This window comes from Aulonocara sp. 'chitande type north' Nkhata Bay, linkage group LG3 (genome assembly GCF_057382095.1).
Source record: "Aulonocara sp. 'chitande type north' Nkhata Bay isolate Kocher_YH1m ecotype deep benthic linkage group LG3, A_spYH_male_GT1.1, whole genome shotgun sequence".
Classification (NCBI taxonomy): Eukaryota; Metazoa; Chordata; class Actinopteri; order Cichliformes; family Cichlidae; genus Aulonocara; species Aulonocara sp. 'chitande type north' Nkhata Bay.
The window spans coordinates 27,654,182-27,662,975 of record NC_141346.1 but is presented as its reverse complement, the minus strand read 5'-3'; positions in this window follow the sequence as shown (position 1 = coordinate 27,662,975).

Sequence of the window (8,794 nt, the reverse complement as noted above, 5' to 3'; positions counted from 1 at the left end):
ACCTCCCTCCACCCGCTCATTGTAGTGTTGATGCATGTGTGTTCTAAGGTGCATTTAAAACCCAGGAGGGCATGGAGCTACCTGCCAGAGAGCAGCAGGTAAGCGCATAGTCCCTCCTGCTAGCCGTCAATGTCTACGTGTATTTAAAATTGAGAGGTGGGCAACCACGCGAGGGGTGAGGTGTATACCCTGATGGTAATTTGGATTCCGTGTATCGTGCCCACTCCCAAGATCCTATATGTATGTGTAATGAGAGTGTGAGTAATGTGAATGTCTAAGTTGTGAGATAAAATTGAGGCAGAGGCAGCCAGAAGGGGACAGGGGGGGGGGGGGGGGGTAGCCTCCTCTGCACCCTGGTGACATACCCCTACTCCAAGGCCCTGCATGTGTGGGTGGTTGTGGTGGAGCGGGAAGAGGGAGGCAGCTGGAGATGGGGAGGGAAGGAAGGGAGGGGCAAGTGACCCCTCCCTGGGGCCAGCTCCCCCGCTGACCCCAGTAGGCACCCCCATACTCCGCGACCCGCCAGGGAAAGGGGGCCCAGGCCCATCCAGACCGGGGCCCAGTGCAGCAGCGCCTCCCGGCTCCACAGAGCCCGGGACAGTCCACCCAACCCCACCACAGAGAAAACTGCACCCACCCCACCATCCACTCATCTTCCAGACTACATAAGACAATAGACGCCCAGGCTGAGATCTTCCTCCACCTCTCCTGTATCTCCCCCTTCTCCAGAGAGAGTTCCTGAAGAGCGGAAAGCTCCTGCAAGATGTGTCAATCTCCCCCACCAGTTTAAGAGTCCCCCCAGGTGGCTCGACGCACCGGCGGCACCCTGCGCCAGGGCTGGGCCCCCATGCACCCACCCGCCCACAACCCCGGCAACACACCTACCAGGACCCAAGCCCCCGGGGCAAGGGCCCCAGCCCAGAGACGGAGCGCCCCCAGAACCTCACTCCCATCCCGGACCCACCCAGGGGCAGCCAGGCTACCAGGTCAGTAACCCACGTCCGTCAGCACAGACCCTCCCCTAGCCCCGCTTCACGCAACCACGAGGAAACAGTCACCTGAGAGCCAACAGAGCCCCTAACCGGACATGACCCCAGATTGAGCCCCCCAAGGAAGATGCCTCCGGGGAACCCCCCGATGCCCTAAGCCTGTCCCTACCCCCACACCAATCACAACAATGAAGGCGGGACCAAACTATGACCCCCCACCCCCACTAGGTGATGGAGCTGATCAAAGGAGCCCAGAGCGATTGGTCTGATGTGGTGGCAGAGGCTGTATCAAGACTAATGTAATCTAATAGATAATTTCTATATTGGTTAGAATTAAGATTATTTTTATTTTTCCAGTTCACGAGGACAGTTTTCTTGGCTATGCATAGGGCAGTGAAAACCATATGGGCTATATTCTTTTCTGAAGCGACATTATCTAAGCTGCCAAACAAACACACTAAGGGGGAAGTTGGAATGTTACATTTCAGACACTTTGATAAGTCTTCACATATCTCGCGCCAAAACTTCTGAACTGGTGGACAGAACCAAAGAGCGTGGATATAATTGTCCGGTGAATTGGTTTGGCAGTGTGAGCAGTTGTTGGTAGACGTGAAGCCCATCTTGAACATCCGATGACCTGTATAGTGCACTCTATGTAATATTTTGTATTGAATTAATTGAAGACTGGGATTTCTAATTAGATGAAAGGTTTTTAAGCAAATCTGAGACCAGAAGTTTAGGTCTAAGTTAACTGATAAATCCGCTTCCCATTTTGCAATAAGAAGTGATATTGATTCATCTGTTTTAGAAAGCATTCTGTATATTTTGGATAGTAATTTGGGGGTTTTAAGAGTAAGAAATTGAACCACACTTGGTGGTGTTTGTAGTTCAACTAGACTCGGTTTGAATTTTTTTTTACTATGGATTTAATTTGTTGATATTCTAAAAATCTTTTCCTGTTGATCCCATATTGTGTAACTAGTCTGTCAAATGAAATAAATTCTGTTTCTTCTAGTATATGTTCTAAATATTTGATTCCTTTACCACTCCAATCTGAAAAGTTTATCATATTATTGTTTTGTAATATGTCAGGGTTGTTCCAGATAGGTGTACGTTTGCATGGGATTAATGAAGACGCCGTCAATTTTAGAAACTCCCACCATGCTGTCAGAGAAGAGCAGATGTTGATGCTTTTAAAGCATTCATGTCGCTGGATGTTTGAGCTGATAAATGGTAGGTCTGAGATCTCTAGATTATTGCAAAGTGCTTGTTCTACATCTAGCCAAGGTTCATCTAAGAGGGTATGTTTTAGCCATCCTGAGATAAACTGAAGCCTGTTGGCTAAGAAGTAGTGCTGAAAGTTAGGTAGTTCTAATCCTCCTCTATCCTTGGTCTTTTGTAGTGTTTTTAAGCTTATACGTGGGTTTTTTTTTTTTCCAAAGGAATTTGGACATACATGAATCTAGAGATCTGAACCAATCTTGTGGCGGTTTAGTTGGGATCATTGAGAATAAATAATTTATTTTTGGTAAGACCATCATTTTTATAGTGGCAACCCTTCCCATGAGTGATATGGGTAGACATTTCCATCTAGCCAGATCATCTTCTACCTTCTTTAAAAGTGGGATATGGTTTAATTTAGTTAGATCTGCAAGCTTGGGAGAAACATTAATACCTAAATATTTTATATTTCCCGATTGCAGTGGTGTAGAAGAGGAATTATGGAGGGAGCAATTAATCGGTAGGACTGTAGATTTTGACCAGTTAATTGAGTAATCTGATATTCTTGCAAAAGAGTTTATCAATTCAGAGAGATATTGGTTTGTGAATTTTGGAGAAAGAGTAACACATCATCCGCATAAAGGCTGATTTTATGTTCCATGTTCTTGCATTTTATGCCCTTAATTACTGAATTCTGTCTAATTGCTGCTGCTAGTGGTTCAATAAAAATTGCAAACAGTGAAGGGGAGAGTGGGCATCCCTGCCTGGTGCCCCTCAAGAGACAGAAGCTGGAGGATGTCTGGTCATTTGTTCTGACACAAGCTGTTGGGGAATTATATAATATTTTTAACCAGTTGATGAAAGAGGATCCAAAACCAAATTTGTGTAAAGTTGCAAATAGAAATTTCCAGTTAACTCTGTCAAATGCTTTTTCTGCGTCTAAAGAGAATATTGTAGTTTCTAGGTTTTTACTGTATGAGTAGTCTATTAAATTAAGTAATCTGCGTGTATTTGTTGATGAGTGCCTACCTTTTATGAAACCAGTTTGGTCAGGATGAATTAAGAGGGGGGTTATTTTCTCCAGTCTCTTTGAGAGAGCTTTGCAGATTATTTTAAGGTCTACATTTATAAGGGATATTGGACGATAGCTTGAGGGATATACAGGGTCTTTGCCTGGTTTTAGCAGGAGATTAATGTTTGCAGAATTCATATTTGATGGAAGTCTGCCCTTTTCTTTGATTTCCAACAGCGTTCTGTAGAAAACTGGTGCTAGAATCGACCAGAATTCTTTGTAGAATTCTGCAGGAAAGCCGTCTGGACCTGGAGCCTTATTATTGGGCATACTTATCAGGGCTTCCTGGAGTTCACCTGGTGTCAGTGGTGAATCCAGTGCCATTGCTTGAGTGTCTAATATTTTTGGAAGAGTTATGTTGTCCAAAAACTGATCAATTTCGTTTTTAGATGGGTTTATTTGTGGTGAATACAACGTTTTATAGAAATCCCATAAAAATGTTGTTTATTTGTATCGGATCATATATTGTGTTCCCAGATGAATCTTGAACAGCACATATACCGTATTTCCCGGACTACAAAGCGCACCTAAATATTAGCCGCACAAGCTAAAATCAGGGGAAAATCCTGTTTTGTACATACATTAGCCGCACCTGACCAAAAGCCGCAGGTGTTTCAATGTTGACTTATCATATGTAAGAGAATATGCACAAAGGGAATTGTCAGGAAAGAGATGGCTGTTTGGAGACATCACTTTTATTAATATTTTGAAAAACAAGTTATGGGTACATATTTGCACATGTAGTACATAACAGTAGCCTACAGCACACCAGAAAAATAGATTCGGACTACCTTTTAGGCTCAGGTGCAGTGACACAGCTTTAACAACAAGAAAAGTCAGTCATTCACCACCATCTTTCTCTTCTTCCTGCGCACTAAAACCACCAAAGTCCTCTTCTCCAGTGTCGGATACAAACAGGCTCAGGATGGCTTCGTCATCCACTCTTCTTCTCTCCTTCGTTGTCACTTTCAAAACCAAAGAAATCCTCATTGTCAGTGTCAGAGTCGAACACCCTCAGAAGGGCCGTGGCGGTGTCCTCCTCTCCATCATGCAGCAGTCCAGCCCTTCAAAATCCGTTGGTGATCGTGGATGTTTTCACACTTTTCCACGCTGTCAGAATCCACCGGTGGAGTTGGGCATAACTTGCTTTTTGGGCATAACTTGCAAGTTTATCACCGCTCATCATCCACGCCTCCCGCTGAATGCGTAGCGCTACTTTGAAGTTTGTTTTTCGCGCTACTTCGTACGGCACTACGTTGCCTGGCGGACGGACATGTGACTAACATACCACTCTTGAACCCCGATCCTTCCGCCAGGCAACGTAGTGCCGTACAACAGCGGAACACACAAAACAAATCGTCTTACGATATGACAAAAATCACGGACAATCCATAGAAAAGCCGCACCTGACTAAAAGCCGCAGGGTTCAAAGCTTGTGCAAAAAGTAGCGGCTTATAGCCCGACATTTACGGTAGTTGTTTTTTCTTTATTTATTTTTAGCTGGTTTGCTAGAAATTGACCGGATTTATTACCATGTTCATAATTTTGTACGCGTAGTCTTTGTACTAAGAATCTTGTTTTTTTTATCAATTATCTCATTTAATTCTAGTTTTGTTTTGCGTATTTTGTTCAATGTTTCCTGATCTTGGTGGGACGCGTAGGCTTCTTCTAGTGATTTGATGTTTTTTTCTAATTCCTGAATATTTTTGTTTTCTTTTTTCTTTTTATGTGATGAGAAAGAAATTATTTTACCTCTCATCACAGCTTTCCCTGCTTCCCATAGAACAGAATCTTTAAGTAGTCATATATTAAATCTCCAGTTTTTTCTTGGCGTAGTATTATTCTTGTGCATTAGTGTTAAAGATACAGGACCATGATCGCTGACAGCTATAGGGTGAATCCCAGTGTCTGAAATGTCGTTCAGCAGTGAGCTGCTGACCAAAAAATAATCCAGACCAGAGTAGGAGTGATGGACATGTGAGAAAAAAGTATATTCCTTACTGGTGGGGTGAAGGGAGCGCCATGCATCGCAAAGACCAAAGTCGCTCATATACTGTTTGATTATATTTGTGGACTGCCAATTACGCTGAGTTCCCGCTGTATTGAGCCTATCCATGTCTTCATTTAGTCCAAGGTTGAGGTCGCCTCCAAGAACAAGTGTGCCATCTAAGTGTTCAGAGAGTGCACTGAAAAAACCGTGAAAGAATGAGGGATCATCAACATTTGGACCATATACACTTGCAATACATAGCTTTTTATCACGTATAGATAGTTTAATGATTAAGAATCTGCCCTCTGGATCTATAACTGTATCGAGTACCATGAAATTAATATTTTTATGTATTAAAATTGCTACTCCCCTTTGTCTAGAATTATAACAAGCTGAGAACACATTGGGAAACTCAGGTGTTTTAAGTTCATTCGAACCTCTAAGAGGTCTGTGGGTCTCTTGTAAAAGGACAACATCTGCCTGTAGTTTTTTGAGTTGGTTAAATATTTTTAACCTCTTTTCTCTGGAGCCAGCTCCATTTATATTCCATGTAATGAACCTCAGTGTACCCATAGATGTTTGTGTATAACTAGGGATGTATGCTGTGTGCGTTGCTTAGACAGGTGGAGAGAATACGTCACTTGTTCATAAATAAGGACAAGGAGAGAGAGAAAAAAATGTGTGGCGAGATGCTCCCTGAGTCTGACTTTGTGTATGCATATTTACTAATATGAGTAGGCTTGGCTTAAGTGTGTGTATCCTAAACGACTGTGTGCGCTGTCTGACTGATGTAAATGTGCTGTCATTAAGCGCATGGTGCATGTGTCGAAATAAAGGATGTTTGTGGATGAGTGTCGAAGCAGGTGATCGAGGCAGTGAAAGGAATAAAGAAAGAAACCAAGGACAGGGGTGAGCAGCATAAAACCAAGAGGGGGAAAAGAGAGGAAAAAAAAACGAGAAGAAAAAAAACAAAACAAAACGTAAACATTCCAATTAAATCACTGACGGAGAGTGACGGTGTTAATTCTGCTATGAAATCACACTTTAAGATGCGATTTGATACCGGTAAGTTAAACAGATGTTAATGCAAGTTAGTGTGAGTAGATAGGGAAAGGGTGTAGCTGATTCGTATCTGGTGTGAGGTTAATACAGCCACGGAGTGATGTTGGGGTCGCGGTGGAGCTGTCCGTCCACGTACAGCCGGTCCACAGCGATGACAGCGCGGGAGCCCTTCTGGATGAAGCCGCGTCGGATTGGGAAGAGGACCCTGCATCGTTCCAAGATCTCTTTGGGGAACTGGTCGTTCACGCTGAAGTCCGTTCCTTTTAATTCCCTGCCGCGGCTTTTCACATGTTGCTTTTGTTTGAAGTGGCCGAATTTGGCCACGATAGGACGTGGTCTCCCGGCCGTAGCCCGAATGGGGCCGAGGCGATGTACCCGATCGAAGACGATGTTCTTCACGGTGTCCTCCGGCAGCTTCAGGTGGGTTTTGATGAAGCTTTTTACCGTGGTCTCCGCGTCCTCTCCAGCGGCTTCTGGAATACCAGAAAATACCAGATTATCACGCATGCTACGAGCTTGTAGATCAATAACTGTTTCTTTTATTTTTTAATTTTCTCTATTGAGCTGGGTAACATTTTCTGTGAGACATTTCACCGACTCCCTTAGCGTGGCATTTTCAGCAGCAAGCGTTTCCACCTGCTGCTGGCTGTACTCCAGGGATTCTCTCAAGCATTTAAATTCTCGGTGAAGAATCTCCACCAAGGACAGCCTTGCATCGAAACTGGACAATCACCTGTCGATTGACTCCAGTATGTCGGCAATATCTTTGCCGGCTGGCGATGTTGAGCCGGGGGAATCTGCCGGGCGTTGTCTTTTCGACGACGGCGTCTCAGGTTTGGCCGGGGAAGCTGCACACTGGGTCTTCTTCATCACGAGATCCTGAAAGCACTGATCAATATAATCTTGGAGAGTCTCTAAACTCTCCTCGTTGTTTTCCAGGGTGTTGGAGATTATTTAGACAAATATTGTTAGTTATAAGACAATTGATAAGTGTATTTGGTAATACTGAAGCTTAAATGAATTTGTTCAAATCTAAACTACCATTTGCTTTAATTTTCCGCCAAAATCTCCGGCGTCTGACGTCAGTTACAACATGAGTCGCTTACTTTGTCCGTCACCTGTGATTTTCACATTTCACATTTCACACACAAAATGTTTTAGAAGATGAGAAAGTTCATGTGAGACAAGATTCAGCTCTGTTAATTTTTTTTATACTTTTATTTAAAACATATAAATGTGTGTGAAAAGGTTCTTCCTCAAATCAAATTTTATCGTCACAGGGAGAAGATGATCTGCAGGATCCTGCTGCTCATCATCATCACCTCATGTGTCTCTGGTTAGTTTACAGCTTCACTTTATGAACTCCAAATAAAGCTCAACAACAGATTAGTTCCAGTTCTCAGTGTGTCTGCTCCTCTCTTTCCCTCTCTGTCTCCTCAACAGGATCATTTGTAGTCAATGTGACACAGACCTGCTATCAGGCAGAGGAGAACCACAACATCACACTGGAGTGGACGTTCACCACCAAACCTGACACATTTATCCTCCTGAGAAACAGCATTTATGTCCTCTTTAATGGACATTTGTTTTAAGTCTATATCTTTTGCCCCTTTTTAGCTAAGTCCTCATGTACTAAATAGAGGACGTCCTGGGATTTCTATTGATATCTTGTGTGTTTAGGCCTCTTTTAGATTCAAACAGAAAGGAAATAATAAAAAAAAGTTAATTTTTTCTCAGACTCAGTTTGACAAAAGAGCTGAAGCCATAATCAGTGTTCATCTGACACAGGTCCAGTCCTGAGTCTGAACAGCTGAAGTCTGATTCGTCCTTCCTGAGACTCTGACACTTCATCGCCTTCATGAACATGACAGGTGTTGAGGTGAATACGTTGTGTTAAATGAAACCAGATTTCTGCCCAAACAAATTGTCATGGACATAATACAGGACAGACTGTTTGATCAGTTATCTCTCCACAGAAGATAAAAATATAATTCCAGGATCTGTCAGGTTTGGTTGTGAACGCCCACTCCAGTGTGATGTGTGTCATGTTTTAGGCTCTAACACAGGCAGGTCCAACAGAACAGGGGAAACAGTGGATTTAAACACCTGTTGTTGAAAACTCAAAACAGATTTTGGCACAAAATGGAGAATCCACTGTGTGATCATGTAGTTCAAAGTTCAGGCTGGAACTGAAACAACAACAAAAGTGAAGAATCAGGAACAAACACACACAAACACACAGACAGTGAGCACACAATAAGTAAGAAAAATCAAGTTACAGAAAGCAAATAAAAAGACTCATTTACACCAAAGAGTGGGGCTGTTGCTGAGATGGTGAGCTCAGGTAGAGTGAAAGAAAACTGCGTCTGAGCCGATGACCTGAGATTGGACACTGAATTATTATTAATATTAATAAATTTTCCAGTTTACCTACATTAACATTTCTAAGTGTGCCAATGA